Consider the following 22470-nt stretch of genomic DNA (forward strand, 5'->3'; position numbering starts at 1 on the left):
TTGAAGTGGGTGGACATGTTGTTCACCATTTCCCCCGACATAGCCCCTGATCCCATAAACGAGCTGGAGACATTACTCCTCGGCTACTAGATTTGCAAAAAGTGCTTTGGGTTCCGCTGAGAAAAGACCCTCTAAATCCAAATAGTTTCAATGCCGACCAACTTCTCGTTAGCCAGTTGAGTTCTCAATCAATCGATCCCCGCCTCCGCACTTCATCTCGCTATTCTCCTATTGCAACCCAGCCTGCAAACTTCGATCCTCTAATGCTAACCTTCTCACTGTACCTCGATCTTGTCTATCTCGCCTCGACATCGTACCCGCATCCTGCCTCTGGCCCAGAACATCCTCCCTCCTCATACCCAACAGACAATTACTCTCCTGCCCTTCAAAGCCTTATTGAAAGCACATCTCCTCCTAGAAGCCTTCCTTAAGCCCTCATTTCCTTTTCTTTCACTCCCTCTGTGTCACCCTGACATGTTCCCTTTATTTATCCCCACTCCCAGCCCCACAGCACTTACGTCCATATCTGTAATTCATTTATTTTTATTAATGTCTGACCCTCTAGATTGTAAGCTCTTTGTGGGGAGGGGATGTGTGTTATATTGTTGTATTGTATTCACTCAAACGCTTAGTACAGTGCTCTATACATAGTAGGCACTCAAATACGAATGACAATTGCATTTATTGAGCTTTTCCCAGAGCACTGTGTGAAGCACAACATAACAGTGTAAGTAGACATGTTCCCTGCCCACGACGAGCTTACAGTCAAAAGAACGAGCTTACCGGAACGTGCCTCGGATTGATGCGGCACCTTGGAGGAAGGAAAGGTCCTGCCTATGTGCACGGTGTGATCACGGCATGAGTACTTTAGAGCATAAGTTTCCCCGAACCTGGGATTCTTCAGGAAGATGAGGGGAGAACTACGGGAAGAGTGGGACCTTCAACTAGAGCAGAAATGAAGAGCTCAGATCCTGGCTTGAAAGGGGCCTCCAAAATGATCAAAAGGAAGCCAAGGGGCCCTGGTGAAGGAATTGAGAATTGTCGCCTAGACACTGAACCAGGCTTTCTGTCAATCATTCAAACTGATTGGCTCCCACCTTTTTTTTCCTCAAAAAAATATTTGGTAAGCGTTATGCGTCGAACATTGCTCTAAGCACTGGGGAAGATTCGAGTTAATTAGGTTGGACATAGTCCCCGTCATGCAAGGGGCTCACAATCTAAATAAGGAGGGAGAACAGGAGAAAGACACAGAGAAATTAAATGACTTGCTCGAGGTCACACAGCAAGCAAATGGCAGAGCTGGAATTAGAACCCAGGTCATCTGACTACCAGGCCATGTTCCTTCCCCTAGGCCATGCTGCTTCTCAAATAACCTTTGAACAGCTTATTTCATATTTCTGTCTGGAGCTGTCCAAAGTATTAGAAGACTCCGCTAAGTGAAATTCATCTAGGAGCATGTGTGTGTGTGTATGTGTGTGACTGAAAAGGCCACTGTGTGACCCAAGACCCCAGACGCATTGTGTACATCCAAAAATGCCATCTCTTGTTAAGCAGAGAATCAGTGTGGCCTAGGGGAGAGAGCACGGGCCTGGGAGTCAGAAGAACCCAGGTTCTAATCTCAGCTCCACCACTTGCCTGCCGTGTGACCTTGGGCAAGTCACTTCACTTCTCTGCATCTCAGTTACCTCATCTGTAAAATGGGGATTAAGACTTTGAGCCCCAGGTGGGATGGGGACTGTGTCCAACCTGATTATTTTGTATCTAGCCCAGCACTTAGAACAGGGTCTGGCACATAGCAAGTGCCTAATAAATAGCACAAAAAGTGGTGCTTAATGTTTGCAGTGCCTGGCACTGTTTTCTCTTTTGCCTCCTTTTCTCATGCTCATTCCAAAGCTTTTGCTTGAGAGAGAGCAACATTTCCTGACAACTGTGTCTCACACTCATCTATCCTCAGCAACTGAGTCCAGGTTTTTGGGTTGAGATGCCACCATCTACAACTAAGAAAGACCCACATCTCCAAATCAGCTTCTGAGAAATCACAGTGCTATCTCCCTCAAACACCTGTCTAGAGAGGCATCCAAAAGAAAAAAAATCATGGTTTGGACAGGAAAAGTTTGAAGCTTCCAAAGGGGTGACTGACTGGGGTAATTAAACCATTTCCAAAGATGAGAAAAACTGCACTCATTTAATCATATTTATTGAACATTTGCTGTGTGCAGAGCACTGTACTAAGGTCTTGGGAGAATACAATATAACAACAGACACATTCCCTGCCCACAACAAACTTATAATCTCGAGGGGAAGACAGACATTACTGAAAATAAATACATTACAGATATGTAGGGCAGTTTTTCCTGTGCATGGCCTACAGCCTGGACCTCAGCATTTGAGAAGCAGCCAAGCTCCACTAATACTGGCCTAGTATTTCCTTCCTTTAATTCCTAAGCCTGCATAGGTTTTAAGGAAAAATCTCATCCATTTATCCCTAATTGGTTCAGATATCTGAATATTATTTTGTTGAAACTCTTTCAAGCAGAGTTTCTAATTTCATTTCATGAAGAGAGGAGACATGGTTGAGTGGAAAGGGCTCAAAACAGAGTCAGGAGGACAGTGTTCTAGTCCCATCTCTGCCATTAGCCTGCTGGATAACCAAGGGTAAGACCTCAGTTTCCTCATCTGTAAAATGGAACTACCACCTGCTCTCCCTTCCTCAGACTGCGAGCCCCATATGGGACAGCGACAATGTCCAAAATAAGTATTTTTTTTAATGTTATTAGTTAAGCACCTACTATGTGCTAGGCACTGGTACCAAGCACTACAGTAGATACAAGCTCATCAGTTTGGACATAGTCCATGTCCCACATGAGGCTCACAGTCTTAATCTCCAGTTTTCAGATGAGGTACAGAGTACTAAAATGGCTTGCCCAAGGTCACAAAGCAGACAAGTGGTGTAGCCAGGATTAGAACCTGGGTCTTTCTGACTACCGAGCCCAAGATCATTCCACAAGGCCATGCTGCTTCTTTATTTATATTAATGTCTGTCTCCCCCTCTAGACTAAAAGCTCATCGTGGGCAGGGAATGTGTCTGCTAATTCTGCTGCATAAGCAGCGTGGCTCAGTGGAAAGAGCACGGGCTTTGGAGTCAGGGCTCATGAGTTCGAATCCCAGCTCTGCCACTTGTCGGCTGTGTGACTGTGGGCAAGTCACTTAACTTCTCTGTGCCTCAGTTCCCTCATCTGTAAAATGGGGATTAAGACTGTGAGCCCCACGTGGGACGACCTGATTCCCCTGTGTCTACCCCAGCGCTTAGAACAGTGCTCGGCACATAGTAAGCGCTTAACAAATACCAACATTATTATTATTATTATTATTACTCGCCCATGTGCTTAGTATAGTGCTCTACACAAAGAAAGTGCTCAATAAATGCCACTGATTGACTGATAAAGTTTGCCCAGGGGCCACCGGCCGGATAGGGGTCATCTGTGTTCACAAGTGTTCTGGGAGTGGTTTCTGGGGCAGCGGAATCAGCCCTTGACTGAACTAGCGGGTCCCAGATGGCTCCTGTCGGCCACACTTGATTCCGTTCCCAGATTCGGCCATTTAGTGAACGCATCAGACTGTGCTCTCCACCCGTCTGTCACATTCACATGCCTCCTTTGGCCCTTTTACCCTTCACTGCATTCAAATCAATTTTTAGGTTTTTTAAAAACTTTCCACATGACCAACCCCCTCATCCGGGATTCACCACGGTTAGAAATATGCACAAACAAAATCCCCCTCCCATTTCACTTCCTCATTCATTGCCCCATGTAGCTCTATGGAATTTTTTTTCTCTCATCCATTCAATGCCCACCTGTAAATTTGCACACTATAGACCTCTGAGTGCCTTGTAAAGTTTCCCCAGGAACCAGCTCACCCCAACCTGATTTCCTCCCACTTAATGCCCCAACTAAAGTACTAAGCCACTTGGGTATTTTGAACTGGGGTTAGAGAAGCAGCATGGTCTAGGGGACAGAGCACAGGCCTGGAATTCAGAAGAACCTGGGTTCTAATCCCTGTTCTGCCCCTCTTTTGCTATATGACCTTGGGTGTTTCACTCTAGTTCTCTGTGCCTCAGGGACCTCATCTGGAAAATGGGGATTAATATTGTGAGACCAATGTGGGACATGGACTGAGGGTATTTTAAGCTGGGTTTAAGAAATATCATGGCCTAGGGGACAGAGCACAGGCCTGGAAATCAGAAGGATCTGGGTTCTAATCACATTCTTCCACTCTTCTGCTATGAGACTTTGAGTAAGTCACTCTAGTTCTCTGTGCCTTAGTGACCTCTCATCTGTAAAATGGGGATTAAGACTGGGAGCTCCAGGTGGAACATGGTCTGCGTCCAACCTAGTTAACTGGTATCTACCCCAGTGCTTAGTACAGTGTCTGGCATATATGCTTAACAAATACCATTTAAAAAAATTGGAAGCAGGTCACGGCAAAGTGTATTAGAAGATAGCCTCAGGGAAGCGTTGGCTAGTTTTCATTCTCGGGGGCTTTGAAATCTTTCTCTGTGCCCAGTAAAGTGGTGGATCACAGAAGGAGCTCAATGTGGTCTGTTTCAGCTGTCTAGCTGGCAAAGTGCCCTCATCACTTCGTAATGCGAAGGTTACCATGGGCAGTGACAATATTGAGGTGACTGTGCCAGGGAGCAGGTTGGAGGGTGTGAGGAATCTCAGGTCCCGTCAAGACCCTTTCATTTGCATTCATTCTCATTGTTTGGTTTTCCCTAGAAAACTCAACTTGACCCACAAAGCCAAACATTCATTCATTCGATCATATTTATTGAGCGCTTACTGTGTGCAAAGCACTGTACTAAGTGCTTGGAAAGTATAATACAGCAATAAAGAGAGAAAATCCCTGCCCACAACGGGCTTACAGTTTGGGGAAGTGAGGGTGAGAAACAGACATCAAAACAGGTAAACAGGTAACAATATAAATAGAATTATAAATTTATACATATATACATAAATGTTATGGGGTGGGGAGAGGAGGGCAAGAGCGAAGGGAGTGAGTTGAGGTGATGCAAAATGGAGAGGGAGCTGAGGAAAAGAGGGCTTAGTCTGGAGACTAACACTCTAACGAATAGAGGCTGATCCCAACAAAATCATCCCAAAGTTTTGACAGACCTCCCTTCAAAACTGACCACATTTCACCAGGCTTCAAAGCAATCTGCCTGAAGAAAACACTGGTACCTTGAAGGAGAATGGCTTGAAAAAGGACTCTAGGTCAACAAACCAGTAAAAGTTTTATTAGTCGAGCAACACTCTGGTAGTTATTTTTATTTTATTGCCATTGTTATATAAAATTGCACCTTCAACTTTAAGTAGTTCTGAGTGTGAGTAACCTAAACTACTCATTGGCTAAAATATTCAGCGATATGAATAGTAATCAGCAGCCCCAGAAGTAGTATGGCCTGGTAAAAAAGCACAGGCCTGGGAGTCTCATCCCGGCTCCTTTACCTGTCTGCTGTGTGATCTAGGGCAAGTCACTTCACTTCTCCCTGCCTCAGTTATTTCATCTATAAAATGATTAAGATTGTGAGCTCCATGTGGGAAACGGAATGTGTCCAAATGATCAGTTTGTATCGATCCCAGCAATTAGTACAGTGCCTGACACGTAATACATGCTTAACAAATACCATTAATAAAATGTCTGTCTCTCACTCTAGACTGTAAGCTCATTGTGGGCACGGAACATTTCTACTAACTCTGGAGAAGCAGTATGGCCCAGTGTCCAACTGATTAGCCTGAATCTACCCCAGCTTTGATGTGTGGAATATAGCAAGCACCTAAAAAAAACAAACCATAAAAAGTGTTGTACTGTACTCTCCCAAGTACTCAGTACAGTGTTCTGCATAAAGTAAGCACTCAATAAATACCATTGGTTGATTACCCTCAACCACTGCATCCCCACCATGACTTCCACAGACTTTCTAGCAATTTCCCCCAAGAGGATTGAACCTGCTGAAGGTCTGGCATCCCCTCTCACAGTCAACTTTTTGTTTCTCTGCTCTGAGGAGGAGCTTTTTCTAAGATGATGAGAATGGAGAGAGGGGCAAGGTGGGAGTGGGAAAAATAAAGTCACTTAGCAAGAAAAGCAGCATGGCCAAACGGGTAGAGCACAGGCCTGAAAGTCAGAAGGACCTGGGTTCTAATCCTGACTCCACCACTTGTCTGCTTTGAGACCTTGGACAAGTCACTTCACTTCTCTGTGCCTCATTTACCTAATCTGTAACTGAGGGACTGCGTCCAACCTGATTACCTACCTTGGCACTTAGAAAAGTGCCTGGCACATAATAAGCACTTAAATGCCATTTTAAAAAAATAGGATGTGGAACCAGGAAACATGGCTGCTGCTTCACTGCCCTGGGCTTCCCCCGCTGGGGTGACCGGGACTTCCTCCTGGGCTATTAGAGAGACTGGAAACCAGTCCCATCGCAATAAATCGACATATTCATTCACTCATTAACATTTGTTGAACGCTTACTATGTGCAGAGCACTGTACTAAGTGCTTGTAATGTACAATTCGGCAACAGATAAAGACAATCCCTGCCCAATAACAGGCTCACAGTCTAAACAGAGGAGACAGACAGCAAAGCAAAACAGAACAAAACAAATCAAGTAGTCTGGCACAGACATCATCAAGATAAATAGAATCATAGATACACATCATTAACAAAATAAATAGAGTAATAAATAATATATACAAATATGCACAGTGCTGAGGGGAGGAGAAGGGGGAAGAGCAGAGGGCAGAAGAAGGGGGAATGGGGAGTTGAGGAGGAGCAGAGGGAAAGGGGGGCTCACTCAGTCTGGGAAGGCCTCCTGGAGGAGGTGAACTCTCAGTAGGGATTTGAAGAGAGAAAGAGAGTTAGTTTGGCGGAGGTGAGGAGGGAGGGCATTCCAGGACAGCGGTAGGATGTGGACCAGGGGTCGACGGCGGGACAAGCGCGAACAGGGGACCGTGAGGAGGTGAGCGGCAGAGAAGCGGAGTGTACGGGGTGGGCAGTAGAAAGAGAGAAGGGAGATGAAGTAGGAGGGGGCAAAGTGAAATATGCAGGTATAGAAGATGAACCCTCAGTTCCCTGAAGCTGCCCTCATTTCAACAGGCCCACAGGTCACCACACTCCTTTCTAACAACACAGTCTAAGTCTGTTAGCTTATATCCACTAGTTATGTAGCTCCTACTTTTAATGGTGAACTCATGCCCAGGGTTAACCCAAAAAACCAAAAATGAGCAGAGAGCAAATGCATTTTAATCAGCCACTTAATGAGCATCTGTTTGAAGCTGAGACCGCTCCCCAAGTCACCTGTTGTGGGCCATACTTGGCAGAGCGAGGCAGGTTGAACGAACATAACAGCAGAAGGCATCCGAGTTTGCTTTTCTTCTATTCCCTCAAGAAATGCCTTCGTTATCGCACTGCGGTTCAAATCGCTGCATGGACTGCCTGACCAATAACATGTTCCCTTGCGTGCTGCAGCCTCCTGGATTATGCGCGAGGATGAATGTTATTAAAATGTATTAAGCAGACCTTGGTACTCTCCTGGGCATCACTGACTTAACTCTCACCAGGTACCGTAAATGCCTTTAAAAAAAAAGGCATTTGTTAACCAATTATTATGTGACAGGCAGTGTACTAAAGCACTGGGGCAGATCCAAGCTAATCAGGTTGGATACAGTCCACGTCCCACATGGGGCTCACACTCTTAATCTCTCTTTTACAGATGAAGGAACTGAGGCCCAGACAAGTGAATAATATTGATGGTATTTGTTAAGCGCTATGTGCCAAGCACTGTTCTAAGCGCTGAGGTTGATACAAGGTAATCAGGTTGTCCCACGTGGGGCTCACAGTCTTATTCCCCATTTTACAGATGAGGTAACTGACAGAGAAGTTAAAGGATTTGCCCAAAGTCACACAGGTGGCAGAGCAGGGATTAGAACCCATGACCTCCGACTCCCAAGCTTGCGCTCTTTCCACTAAGCCACACAGTTTCTCTGTGAAGTGAACTGACTTGCCCAAGATCACAGAGCAGACAAGTGGTGGAGCAGGGACTAGAACTCAGGTGCTCTGACTCCCAGGCCCGTGGTCTGGCCACTAGGCCACACTGCTGCTCCTTATGGACAAGAACCATGTCTACCAACTGTGTTATACTGTTCCCTCCCAAACTCTTCGTAGACTAGTCTGCACACGGTAAGCACTCAATAAATACCATCGATTGATTGCCACTCAAGAAGCCTTTTAGGGAAAGAGGGGAGAAGCTGGCCTCCAAGACCACTCTCTGAAAGCAGGAATAGCTAAAACAATATATATATAGTTATTTCTCCTGAGGATCAGGAACTCATGGTAATGTTGACCCTGACATCCTTTGAGTTTTAGTTTCTCCAGTTGTGAAATGGGCACTATATAACTTGCCTACAAAAAAACTGTCAGCAAATTAGGTTATGATAAAGGGGTTTGTTCTGTATCCTATTATTAAAACTAATGTCTCTGACTTCCCCTGTGGGCAGGGATCATGTCTACTAACCCTGTAGCATCATACTCTCCGAAGAGCCTAGTATGGTGCTCTACACATGGTGAGCACTCAATAAATACCATTGATTGATGGATTGAAAATGGACATAAAGCTGGTGTTAGCTGCTAGGGACCATTAACTCCAGGCAACATCTTTCCTTTGTTTGAAACCCACCTAAATGGTCCTTGAAGCATCCATCTCATACTTAAGAGGATATATACGTGACAAAAATGAACTTGGAGGTTCTTACTCCTAAAATGCCATAGCTGCTGTTGGAGTCAATTATACCCTTTGTAGTTCTTTCTAAATTACATAGGGAATTCAACCGATATGATTGAAAAGGACTGAAGGTACTGTTTGATTTCTATTCTTTCCTCTCCAAAGAATTCCATTTTTTCCCTTTGTTCCTGACCAACAGTGCCTGTTCTGTTTTTACTTGCCCTTCTGGGAAGAGGCTGTCTTCTGCATTTAACACAGCTCCTCATATCCATATCAGTAAATCAACCATATTTATTGAGCACTTACTGTGTTCAGCATACTGTACTAAGCTCTTCAGAGAGTATGATATAACAGAGTTGGGAGACATGTTCCCTGCCCAAAACAAGCTTACAATCTTAAAACCTTCTCTGCCATCCTGCAAAAAGTGAAAATAAAAACCCCAAACCTGAAACATCCCCTCTGTCTCATCACCAACACTAGAATTCATTCATTCATTCATTCATTCGTATTTACTGAACACTTACTGTGTGCAAAACACTATAGTAAGCGCTTGGGAGAGTACAATATAATAACAGACACAATCCCTTCCCACAAAGAAGAATGTTTAGGAACACATTTAGCCAGCTAATGGCATTATCACAGACAAACTGGTGACTCTGTGTTTAGGTCCGGAGATTCTAATTAGGATAGAGACACAGCTGTTGATAATGCTAGCCCAAACATTTCCAGTGAAGAGGTGAGGTAGGCTTAAAATTAAAGAACCCAGATACTCTTCACCTCCTTGCTTCTTGGTGGGACTAACTGAAAGGAACTGTACAATATATCTGGGAAAGTAACAGTATAAGAGACAGCTTAATTCCCTGGAACCAATCACATCCTGATATTTTGAGTCACGAATCAGACAGCCGATTCTTTTTAGGCTCTTGCCTCAGAGAGCTCATTTAGCTTTGAATTTTTCCCTAGAGGGGCAAAAAACAGAATAAAGATAACTTCCAATATTTGTACCCTGTAGACTGTAAGCTGTGAGCAGGGATTCACTCATTCAAGTTTATTGAGTGCTTACTATGTGCAGAGCACTGCACTAAGCACTTGGAAAATACAATTTGGCAACAAATAGAGACAATCCCTACCCAAAAACGGGCTCACAGTCTAGAAAGGGGAGACAGACAACAAAACAAGATTGCATCTACCAACTCAATTATATTATACTTTCCCAAGCACTCAGTACAGTGCTTTGCACATGGTACGTACTTCATAAACACTATTCATATTTTTAATGGTATTTGTTAAATGCTTATTATGTGCCAGGCACTGTATTAAGCGCTGGGTTAGATACAAGTTGATCAGTTTGGACACAGTCCCTGTCCAACATGGGGCTCACAGTCCTAATCCCCATTTTACAGATGAGGTAAAAGTAACTAAAATGACTTGCCCAAGGTCACACAGAGCAGAAAAGTCAAGGAACCGGGGTCGGAACACAGGTCCTTCAGACGCCCAAGCCTGGGCTCTATTCACTAGACCACTTAACCTCTCTTGATTGATAAAGAAGGAAAATTCCTCTTCTATGGCCCTGCTTGGAAGTGAATAACCTTGATTAATTTTTGTGGTATTTGTTCAGCACTACTCTGTGCTAAATATTGGACTAAGCACTGGGATACATACAAGGCAACCAGGTCAAATGCAGTCACAAGGGGCTCACAGTCTAAAACAGATGATAGCCCTGATCTGCAGTTCTCATGGTGCTGAGGCTGGAGAACACTGTGTAAATATTGGCATAGGAGACAGTAAAGATCCTCAGTAATTTAGTTTGCAATGCCTCCAACCCTTGTTGCTTTCTTGTTGCTCCCTTTGGAAAAGTAACTCCGTTCCTCTAACACTCAAAAATCAAAATTTCTCCAAAGGCAATGCTATTTCTTTGCTGACTGGGTCATCCATTTTCCAAATATTATTAGGATTATGTGAATAAAATATGTGCATATTTTTTAAAGGAAGAATTCTCTAAATCAATGAGATTTTACATTTTTTGTGTGTGGTCTCCCTGCTAGTCCAAGAGCCTGGGGGATATGTAATGGCAGCATCCTTCAAATCTGAACCAGAACAGCAAGGGAAGAAAATTGTACATGGAGCGGAATGTCTTTAGATATAAGAGTCAAAATTATGGAACAGAGGATAATGTGTCTTTGCAGTGCTCTGGAATATAAATTACTGCAATTTATTTTTCTACTAAATAATGTATGCAGGGCGGAAAAGTTATTAATATCAGCAAGGTACAATTCTCACCCATAAACTGAAATGAAAAAAAACCTGAGTGGGTTTTTTTGGGCTTCCTCGGTCCCCACCTCCTGTGATGGATTCCCAACCGAGATCAACCTAGAATGGGATGTTGGGATTTGTTAATATCTTTCTACCCTCTCTAGGCTTTTAAACTCATTAGAGGCAGGGAAGCTGTTTCCTAATTCTGTTGAATTGCACTCTCCCAAGTGCTTAGAACAGTGCTCTGCACACAGTACATGCTCACTAAATACCACTGGGATGGCACCAGAAGCAATTTTCTGTGGTTGCTGGGATAAGCTCTCTTGTGGGCAGGTAATGTGTCTGTTATATTGTTGTGTTGTACTCTCCCAAGCACTTAGTACAGTGTTCCATACAAAGTGCTCGATAAATACGATTGATCGCAGCCTGGCTTTAGTAACTAACATAGTGACAAGCTAGATGTCATCTGTCTCTCCACTTATAGACTGTAAGCCCATTGTGGGCAGGGATTGTCTCTCTTTATTGCTGAATTGTACCTTCCAAGTGCTTAGTACAATGCTCTGCACACAGTAAGTGCTCAATAAATACGATTGAATGAATGAATTTTTTGGAGACATAGCAGAGAAGAGATTAGGGCTATAAAATAAAAGTAAAATAAGGAAGCAGCACGGCCTAATGGAAAGAGCACTAGGGCCTGGGAGTTTAAGGGCTTGAGTCCTAATTCTGACTGCCACTTGTCTGTTGTGAGACCATGGGCAAGTCACAACTTCTCTGGGCCTCGGTTTCCTTACCTATAAAATGGGGATTAAGCCTGTGAGTCCCATGTGGGAACTGGACTGTATCTAATCTGATTAGCTTGTATCTACCCCAATACATGGTACAGTGCCTGGCACATAGTAAGGATTAAACAAATACCATAAAAAAATTAGAGTCCCCCTGAAATATACCCATGCCAAAATGCAACACGGTTAATTTCTTAGGGGTTGGGGAGAGAGACACAACTATCCTAATGGAAAAGCTATTGACATGAAAGTCAGGAAATCTGGATTCTAATCTCAATTCTACCTGCTGCATGACCGCTCTTTGCCTCAGTTTCCTCATCTGTAAAATGGAGATACTGATACTATCTACTCCACAAGAATACTGTAAGGGTGATAATGATAATAATGGTGGTATTTGTTAAGCACTGTATATAGATCAAGCACCATACTAAGCTCTGTGGTAGATGCAAGATAATCAAGTCTCACATGGAACTCACAGAGTTAGTAGGAGGGAGAACAGTTATTGAATCCCTACTTTGCAGATGAGGGGACTGAGGAACAGCAAAGTTAAGTGGCTCACCCAAAAATCACATAGCAGAAAAGTGGCAGAGCAGGGATTAGAACCAGGCTTCTGACTCCTAAACCTGTGCTCTTTCCACTAGGCCACACTGCTTCTCCAAGGAAAAACAAGATGCACTCAGTTCTCCTATAATGTGAGGGTCACCTTCTAGACAAGGTCTACGTGAAGGGAAACCAACATCATACCCATTCTGGCATTATGTTAAGCTCACTGGGGCAGGGAATGTGTTTGCTTTTGATCTAAAAGGTGCGGGTTGATGAAAGAACATTCCTTAATTCCACAACAACGTTCTAGTGAAAACACACATAATGGAAGAACTGAGTCCATCTGATGTGAAAGGTCTCAGAAAAGTGAAAAAAGGGTGACACCAAATTCAAGGAATTACCATTATTCATATTCATAACCGGATTAAAAAACCTCCTTACTCTCTCATTATGTGAGAAGCAAAGGAAGCAGAAAACAGACAATTTCTGTTGCTATAGAAAAAAACAATTTCTCTATAAACATATACAGACACTTCTCACACCCACACACTTTTATTGAATGAAAAAAAGAATTAGAGATGCTAGATTCCTCATTTCACATGCTGAGAATTTTTCCCTGGGCTAAAACACACACCCACATACACAAGAGATGAGACTCCAAAACCTGTGAACTCTTACCATTAAAACCTATGCACTAAATGGAACAATAATAATTTAAGTGCTTAATATGTACCAAGCACGTACTAAATGCTGGGGTAGATACAAGGTAATCAGGTTGGACACAGTCCCTGTCCGAAATGGGGGTTCAAAGTCTAAGTAGAGTGGATTTCATATCCATTTTCCAAATTAGGTATCATTAGGCACAGGGATGTTCAGTAATTTGTCCAAGATTGCACAGCAGACAACTGGCAGATCCGTGATTAAAACCCAAGTTTACTGAGCCCCAGGGCTATGCCCTTTCCTTTAGGTAATGCTGCTAAGCCACATAATTGCTTGTTTTCATTCTCCCATTCGCTCTCTCGCTCTCTCACACTCTCTCTCTCAGAGACTTCTAGCTGGGAATTCTGCATCTTGTAAAGTCACTACAACACCTGGCTCATTATGATTTGCCTGTCCGTTGCCAGGTAAACACTGCCAAATTTAATAATTCTTCAAATCCTTTAAATCTGCTTCATTTCTGTGCCTGATGGTTTAAGACAATCAGGTGATATTTGAAAGATACTAGGTCTGGAGCAGGAAAGAACATCATATCCTGTTTATTGGTTCTTATGCTCCTTTTGCTATTGATTTTTAAGTGACACTGGCTGGTTTATTATACCTCAGTGTTTGTGCTTGCTCCCCCATGAACCCCTTGGGGGATAGAGTGCAAGTCTGAATTTCACTTGATTTTTTTACTCACCCTAGTGCTTAGTTCCAAGCTCACTGCAGAGCCAGAGCTCAGTAAATACAATTATTCCTACTGTCAATCATATTTATTGAGTACTTACTATGTGCAGAGTTCTGTACTAATACAACAGAAATAGCAAACATATTCTCTACCCATAATGAGCTTACTAGATACCAGCCATGAGAGATATAATGATAATACTTGTTGAGTGCTAACTATGTGCCAGACACTGCACTAAGAGCTGGGGTAAATGCAAGATCATCAAAGCGTCTCTGCTCCTCCGTTAAGTCTACATCGAACGGAGCTTCACCATAAAGGGGCCCTAGACCAGGGATCCTCTGAGTCATAGAGTTATCTGAAGAGTGGTTTGTGAAGCAGCATGACCTAATGGATAGATCATGGGCCTGGGAGTCAAAAAGGATATGGGTTCTAATCCCGTCTCTGCCCATTGTTTGCTCTGTGACCTTGGGCAAGGCATTTAACGTTTCCGTGCCTCTTTCCTCAACTGTAAAATGGAGATACCTGTTCTCCTTCCTACATAGACTGTGAGCCCCATGTGGTACAGGGACTGTGTCCAACCTAATTAACTTGTACTTAGTGCTTAGAACAGTGTCTGACACATAAGCACTTAAATACCATAAATAAGATGACATTGCCAGTTGTGAGTCTGCATCTCTGAGTGTCTCTTGCATGCTGTGCCTGTGAAAATGCAGTGGTGCATCTTAGTTCCCCTGTGATTCGGTTTGATAGACCCTACTCTAGTCTCCACCCGACCTGATTAGAAAAGGTGGTCCCAGGCCTCACACACCAAAGCTCCTCAGGGCTCTCTCTTCTCCCTGGACCTCCCTAAAGGAAGTGACATAGATGAGTAGCCTGAGCAAGGACCCAGCAGTCAGAAGACCTGGTTTTAATCCCGGCTCCATTTACTGGCTGTGTGACCTTGGGTAAGTCACTTCTGGGCCTCAGCTTCCTCACCTGTAAAATAGGGATTCAGTACCTCTTCTCCCTCCCACTCAGTCTGGGGTCGATGTAGGCTTAACGGAGGAGCAGAAGCAGATTTTACAAAGAGCATCGCAAAGCTGAAAAACAGCCCAAAGCCATGTCCTTTCAAAATGGCGTCTTTCCCAGACTGACCGCTGAAGAAATAAGCAGCAACTCGGCATGATTTCAATTTGCTTTGTACTTTCATGAATAATGAGGGATCCGACTGAAATATCAATGAGAATTAATAACTCTACCTGCTTTAAAGAACACTCGAAGGACCCTTTAAGGCACCAAATGCTATTATTTGAAATCAATGGGTGAGAATACCGGATGCCTCCAACCAGTTTTCTGTCCACAGAATTCCAAGTTCTGACAATTGTGTAATCTGTTTCTTTTTAATATAATTTACCTAGAATTAGTATTAAATCCAATTCGGCAATCTTTTCAAAGGCTATCGGTCGAAGAACACAGGACAGATCTGAAAAAAGCTGCAGGAGAAAACTCAAACTTGTTCTAGAATCTATACCAGGAGAATATAAAAGCGTTGTCAAATTAATTGGACTACTCATGGCAGGGGACTGTCTTCGGAAATAGCAAGCTCTTGTTGTAGTGAGCGTCTTTGGGAATTTAATGACATCTTGCTAGGACAAGCTTCCTCCTGCATTCTAAGCCCTTTCTCTTCCCCAAATTGTAAAAACGATTAACAAGGGACAGAGACTGGCCGGTTCCGGAAAACACATTTGGATGTAGCTATCTTCACCAATGTTTGGAGTACAAGTCTAAAATATAAGATGGGAAGCAGCATGGCCTAGTGGATAGAGTACAGGTCTCAGAGTCAGAAGGATCTAGGTTCTAATTCTATCTCCACCACTTGATGGCTGTGTGATCTGGGAAAAGTCACTTCCCTTCTCTGTGCCTCACCTCATCTGTAAAATGGGGATTAAGACTGTGAGCCCCATGTTGGGTGAATGGCTTGTATCTTCCCCAGTGCTTAGTACAGTGTCTAGCACATAGTAAGCACTTAAATACCGTAAGAAGTCCTCTAACAGCCACGACAGCATTTCGAACAAGTGCTTAGTCAAGTGCTCTGCACATAGTAGTACTCAATTTGATGGATTGATCCATATTATTTGGTTTGGTTTATATCAGATGCATTGTGTTGCTTTAAAGTCTCAGCACCTTGAGGACAGGTTCCTTGCCTGTCTACCAACTCAGTTGTACTGAACTCTCCCAAGCACTTAGTAGAGTGAAAAGCAGCATGGCGTAGTGGATAGAGCACAGGGCTGGGAGTCAGAAGGTCATGGGTTCTAATTCCAACTCTGCCACATGTCTGTTGTGTGATGTTGGGAGAGTCATTTCATTTCTCTGAGCCTCAGTTACTGCATCTGCAAAATGGGGATTGAAACTTCGAGCCCCATGTGAGACAGGGACTGTGTTCAACCCAATTTGCTTGTATCCACCTTAATACAGTGCCTTGCACATAGTAAGTACCATAATTATTGAGGAGCAAAATGGCCTAGTGGATAGAGCACAGGCCTGGGAGTCAGGAGGACCTGAGTTCTAATCCAAGCTCTGCCACTTGTGTGCTATGTGTCCTTGGGCAAGTCACTTCACTTCTCTGTGACTCAGTTCCCTCACCTGTAAAGTGGGGGTTAAGACTGAGAGCCCCATGTCTTGTTTCTAACTCGGGGCTTAGTAGAGTGCTTAGCAGATTATGTTAATAAACAACGGATATTGAATGGCCAATTTTACAGATGAGGGAATGGAGGCACGGAGAAGTTAAGTGACTTGCCCAACATCACACACAAGCACACACAGTTAAGTGGAGGAGTGGGAATTAGAACTCATGTCCTTCTGACCAGCAGGTCCGTGCTCTTTCCACTAGGTCACACTGCTTCTCAGATTGTAACTGCTTAACAAATGCTACAATTAGTCTTGTGATTTTACATATTCCACCCTTGCTGGTTTCTTTTAAAATGATCTTCTGAAAATCTTTCCCTTGTCCTGGAATTCATTTTAATCAAAATGCTCCTCACCACGATGTTTACCTTAGAAGGCGGCAGAGACTATTTAAAGCAGCTGTCACTTGGATGGTTGGAAGTCTCAGTCACACACACACACACACACGATTTGAGTCTCATCACCACCAATATTGGAACAGATGAATAGCATGATTTGGGAAAACACAACCCAGTTCACAATGCTCAATGGGATACGCACAAAATCTCTCCTTCTACATTTTCCTGAACTTTCCTCTAGGGCAAATGGGAAACTTCATAATCAGAAACATGTTTTGCTGTTCATGATTCCAAACAACAACAGTGCCTGGAATAAAAATGGTAAAATAAATGTGATAGAAAACTCAGGTTTTCAAGGAAAGACCAATAAACTTTCTTCTGATAAGAACAGACCAATATTGAAGCCAATTATTAATGTTGTCCACGAAGAAGTAATAACCAAAACCACTGATAGATCCTGGAATCCGGATACTTATATGGTATGCACAGTGTACTTTGGTGTTGTCTGCATGCAGAACCACGAAAAGATCCAATGTTGCATAATGAATGAGTGAAAAGAATGACTATAATTAATCTCCATTAAAACTTCAAGTTCCCTGAGGGAAGGGATGATGACTTTTACTTGTACTCTCCCAAGAGCTAGCTCAGTAGAACGCTCCATACACAGAAGATACTCAAAATCTACGGCCTTTACCAGAGACAACAGTGATTCACCCCATCCCGTATCTGTTTCCTGATGTGGATACAAGGATACGGGTTCAAGACGGTGGGGTAGAATTAGAACTGGAAGAGAGAAGGGAGGGGAAAAGGGAACGAAAGTGTGGAGAGAAGGAAAAATGTGTGAAGGGAAGAAAATAAGGGCCACTTTCCAACAGAACCCCCCTACCACTGGCTTTAAAGCACTCAATCAGCTCACCCCTTCCTACCTCACCTGACTTATCTCCTACCACAGCCCAGCCTGCACACTCCACTCCTCTAGCACCAGTTTACTCACTGTGCTCCCATCTCATTTATCTGGCCGCCTTCCCCTGTCCCACATCCTTCCCCAGCCTGGAACTCCTCCACATACTCCAGACCACCAACCTCCTCATCTTCAAAGCCTTTTTAAGGTTGTATCTCCTCCAAGAGGCCTTGCCCGCTTAAGCCTTCTTTTCCCCGACTCGCTCTCCCTTCTGCATCTGTGAATCTGTGATCTTTGGACATTTGCTATTCACCCCACAACACATATATCTTTAATTTGTATATTATAAATTATTTAGATTAATGTCCATCTCCCCCACCACAGACTGTAAGCTCATTATGTTCAGGGAACACGTTCACCATTTCTGTTGTACTAAACTCTCCCAAGTGCTTAGGACAATGCTCTGCATAGTCATTCACTCATATTTATTGAGCGCTTACTGTGTGCAGAGCACTGTGCTTAGCGCTTGTATAGTAAGTGCTCAATAAATACTTTTGATTGATTTGTTCTTGACACTCCTAGGAGCAAGGACCATTCGGATTTCCACCTCCCCATAAATAAACAGAAAATATTCTCAGAACTAGGAACCCCAGAGTCCAGAAATTCTCATCAGGACTTCACTGCTGACAGACAAGTCATATGGCCTTCCTGACTCCTGGTTTCCTTACAAAAGAGATAAAAAAAAGTACCCTGGGCTAGTGGAAAGAGCCCGAGCCTGGGAGTCAGAGAACCTAGGTTCTCATCTCGGCTCTGCCACTTCCAAGTGACTTACTGAGTGCTTACTATGTGCAGAGCACTGTACTAAGCACTTGGAAGAGTACAATTCAACAGAGTTGGCAGATATGTTCCCTGCCCACAATGAGTTTACAGTCTAGTCATGTGTCTGTGTGACCTTGGGCAAGTCACTTCACTCTACAGGCCTCAGTTACCTCATTTGAAAAATGGGGAAAAGACTGAGCGCCCCACAGGGGACACGAACTGTGTCCATCCTGATTAGCTTTTATCTACCTGAAGGCTTAGTAAAGTGCCTGGCACGTAGTAAGAGTTTAACCAATACCCTTTAAAAAAAAAAAAGATTTAACAAAGACAGGAAGATTAAGTGATGGATGATTCCAAGGCCCTTTTTCCATTTAATTCTCAGTGAATATGCTAAACCACAACAATCCCCAATTTAGATGGAAACAACTGCTTTACTGAGCCATTCAGAGTCTCTGCTGGGGGACTTTAAGCCAGAATTGCTTCTGCTTCTCCCATTTTACAGTCCCAATGTTGGATCAGAGGAGCAGGTGTCTTCAAGAGAGCGTCAGTTAGCTTTAATACCGGTGCTAAATCAGTCATCTGTAAAGAGGATTCAACTCCTTCTCTGAGGGGGCTGCAGGAAACTAATTCAAATGGCAATTTAAGTTTTTAATACGATGCTAGGGCATCTGGACAAGTTTCACACCGAAGCATTGGAGGCTATTTTTGGCTCACTCCACCATTAAATTCCAACTCGAAAATCCAATCCCATGAGAGAACGAATGAAGAATTTGGCCTTTGGTGCACAAGGAGAACCAAGAATTTCCTCAAGGAAATAAATGGTCTTAACAATAAACTTTCTAGATGAGAAATTCTCGAAAAGTTGCCTCTTAGGTGATGTCACATAGGCTAGAGTTTTCTTTTCTTTCATTTGCCCTCTCAGAGAGCATGGGAGCACTTCTAGAACAGCTGCCCAGCTGGCTCTGTCAAATCAGAAACATTTCTGCAAACAACTAAATCCATTAAAAATTTAAAAAACAAAATTAAAAACTCTCCCTAGCAAAACACCTGTTGTGAGTTTTGAGGGCTCCAGCCAAGGTGATATATTCTCTTCCCTTAACATAAACTGTATTTCACAACTTAATGGGATGTTTTTCAGATTAAGGATCAGTCAACAGTATTTACTGAGCACTTACTACTTCCAGAGCACTTTAGTAAGTACTTGGGAGAGTACATCAGAATTAGCAGACAAGTTCCCTGGCTATAATGAGCTTTCAATCTAGAGAAGAGTCATACTCTCTAACATTCCATTTTAGGAAACTCTAATCTGCAGATTTAAGTAGAATCTCACTCAAAGGGATTCAGAAGGTATAACAAAAAATTTGACTGCTCAGACTTGAGCTTTTGGTGGTAGATGAATGCCCCATTTTACAGATGGGAAAATATATGACCAGAAAAATGAAGCAATGCCACAAAGTATTATACATCGTAATAATAATAATAATGATAATGGCATTTGTTAAGCTCTTACTACGTGCCAAACACTGTTGTAAGCGCCGGGGTAGATACAAGGTTTTCAGGTTGTCCCACGTGGGGGTCACAGTCTTAATCCCCATTTAACAAATGAGATAACTGAGGCACAGAGAAATTAAGTGACTTGCCCGAAGTCACAAAGCTGACAAGTGGTGAGCCGGAATTAGAACCCACAACCTCTGACTCCCAAGCCCGTGCTCTTTCCACTAATCCACTCTGCATACACACACACACACACACACACACATATATACACACACATATCAAAGGCCAATCTAGGTTTATGAGCCAAATCTCTCTCCCTGGGCTACTCAAAGCACATATTGACTCACATATCTATTGCCAGCTATGAAAAATTGATGTACCCACAGTCATGTAAAGTACCCATCAAAGGATCATTTTATCTCTGGGGGTGGAGAATACCATATTTATCATTTTTTCTAGGAAAAAAAGTAACATTTCTGGGCAGGCAGAACATGAGGAGAAATTTTGCCCAGGATTTAAAGTGTGAATTGCACCTGAATTTTTTCAATTATTCCAAAGATTCTCAAGTGAAACACACACTGCAATATCATCCAAGGAAAACAAGTGAGAAAGTAACTATTACATACCGTGTTCTCTCAGTCTTCAGACACAGGTGGGAGGCAGAGGAATGTAATTTTGGTGTCCCTTTCAAACACAAGAGTTCTTCCTCACACTGAAACCTAGAAAACAGCAATGGGAATTTTCATCTCTTCTCCTTCCGCTTCTTTTACAAATAGGGAAGCAGCATTGCTTAGTGAATAGAGCACGGGCCTGGACATCAGAAGGAACTGGATTCTAATCCCAGCTCCACTACTTGTCTGTTGAGTGACCTTGGTCAGTCCCTTCTCTTCTCTGGGCCTCAGTTACCTCATCTGTCAAATGGTGATTAAGATTGTGAGCCCCATGAGGGACATGGACCGTGTCCAACCCAATTACCTTGTATCTACCTCAGTGATTATTACAATACTTGGAACATAGTAAGCGCTTAACGAATACCACAATTATTATTAGTATTATTATAAGAGCAATTCATTTTGCCAGCTCCTCGCAGAGTTCTCAAAGCCCAAAGCTATGCCAGTCCTAAGCAAGCACACACTTGCTTACTCTCCGCTGGGCAGGTTGCCCAAGTCAGACAGCTGCAGTGGGCCTGGGAACTGGTGGCCGAGATCTTGTGAACATAAATGCCATCAACAAGACCTTCAAATCAGCCATGCCGCGGATAAAGTTAAGAACACTTCTGAATTCTCTCTGATTCTAGCAATCAGAATAAGGTTTTCACTGTCCAAGATTTGCATTAGACTATGAAGCCCTCCGAGGGGCACAGGCTGTGTCTGCCACCTGTGTATTCTCTCCCGGCGCTTAGTACAGTGCTTTGCACACATTAAGAGCTTAATACTATTACTACTTGCAACATCTTTTGAGATTTTTGTTTCAGTCTTTGCAACACTGCTAAAATCCTCCCTTTACACTCCATCCAAACTGCTACTATGTTAAGCCACTCTGAAGATCATTTTGCTACAAAAATGTTCAGACCTTGTTCCCCCACTCCTCAAGAACCTCCAGTGGTTCACCATCCACCTCCAAGTTAAAAAGAAACTGCTATCCATAAGGTTTGAAGCACTCAATCATCTTGTCCCTTCCTACCTCTCTACTCCTTTACTACACTCAGCCCGCACACTTCACTCCTCTACCCCGAACCTACTCACTGGACCGCGATCTCATCTATCTCACCTCCAATCTCTTGCCCACGTCCTGCCTCTAGCCTGGAACACCCTCCCCCTTCATATCCGTCAGATGATCACTCTCCCCACCTTCAAATCCTTATTTAAAACAAATCTCCTCCTGGATTAACATCATTCCCTCAATGGGTGATACTTGCTCTGAGATCAAAATATGACTGACTCCTAGGGTTAATTCCCTCAAGTTGTGCATTGTTCCTGTTTCCCAGATCACTGAGCTGACTGAACCAATGGTTGGCTGATCGAAGGATGATTTTGTGCATGATCTCATCTGCTTATGTAGTAAGAATTTTTCTTCTCAAATCGGTAAATTTTTGAAGCATATTTTAAAAGATCCATAAACCTGACAGTTTAGTCTCCAACGTGCATTAGTTTTTCCCATCAAGGTTTGATAGTATTTTCTCTGAACTTTCCAGAGGAGACAACATAGAATGGAAGCTGGGAAAAGTACAATTAAAGTGAGTTGGAAGACATGATCCCTACCCACAGAGAACTTGGAGTTTCCAGGGAAAGAGATATTGAAATAAACCATAGATAGGGAAAATAATAGGATATAAGGATATGTGCATAAGTGTTGTGGGTCTGGGGTGAGTATCCAAGTGCTTAAGGGCTACATAATAAGAAAATTGGAAATCTCTCCACTTCATTATAACATAATCAATGGGATCACGCCTACAGTAGCAACTGGATGGCTACTCTGTAAATCATGCCCTGCTAATGATAATAATCA

General features: G+C 43.1%; 1 protein-coding gene across 1 annotated transcript in view; it reads right to left on the bottom strand.

The window, feature by feature from the left end:
• The window catches only part of ARHGAP24 (Rho GTPase activating protein 24), a 299225-nt gene that overhangs the window by 265020 nt on the left and 11735 nt on the right, over nucleotides 1-22470 (bottom strand). Inside the window, exon 2 of the mRNA XM_029077189.2 lies at nucleotides 20589-20681. The gene's annotated coding sequence lies outside the window, so the exon portion shown is untranslated. The remainder of the gene's footprint in view (nucleotides 1-20588; nucleotides 20682-22470) is intronic.

This window comes from Ornithorhynchus anatinus, chromosome 12 (assembly GCF_004115215.2).
Source record: "Ornithorhynchus anatinus isolate Pmale09 chromosome 12, mOrnAna1.pri.v4, whole genome shotgun sequence".
Lineage (NCBI taxonomy): Eukaryota > Metazoa > Chordata > Mammalia > Monotremata > Ornithorhynchidae > Ornithorhynchus > Ornithorhynchus anatinus.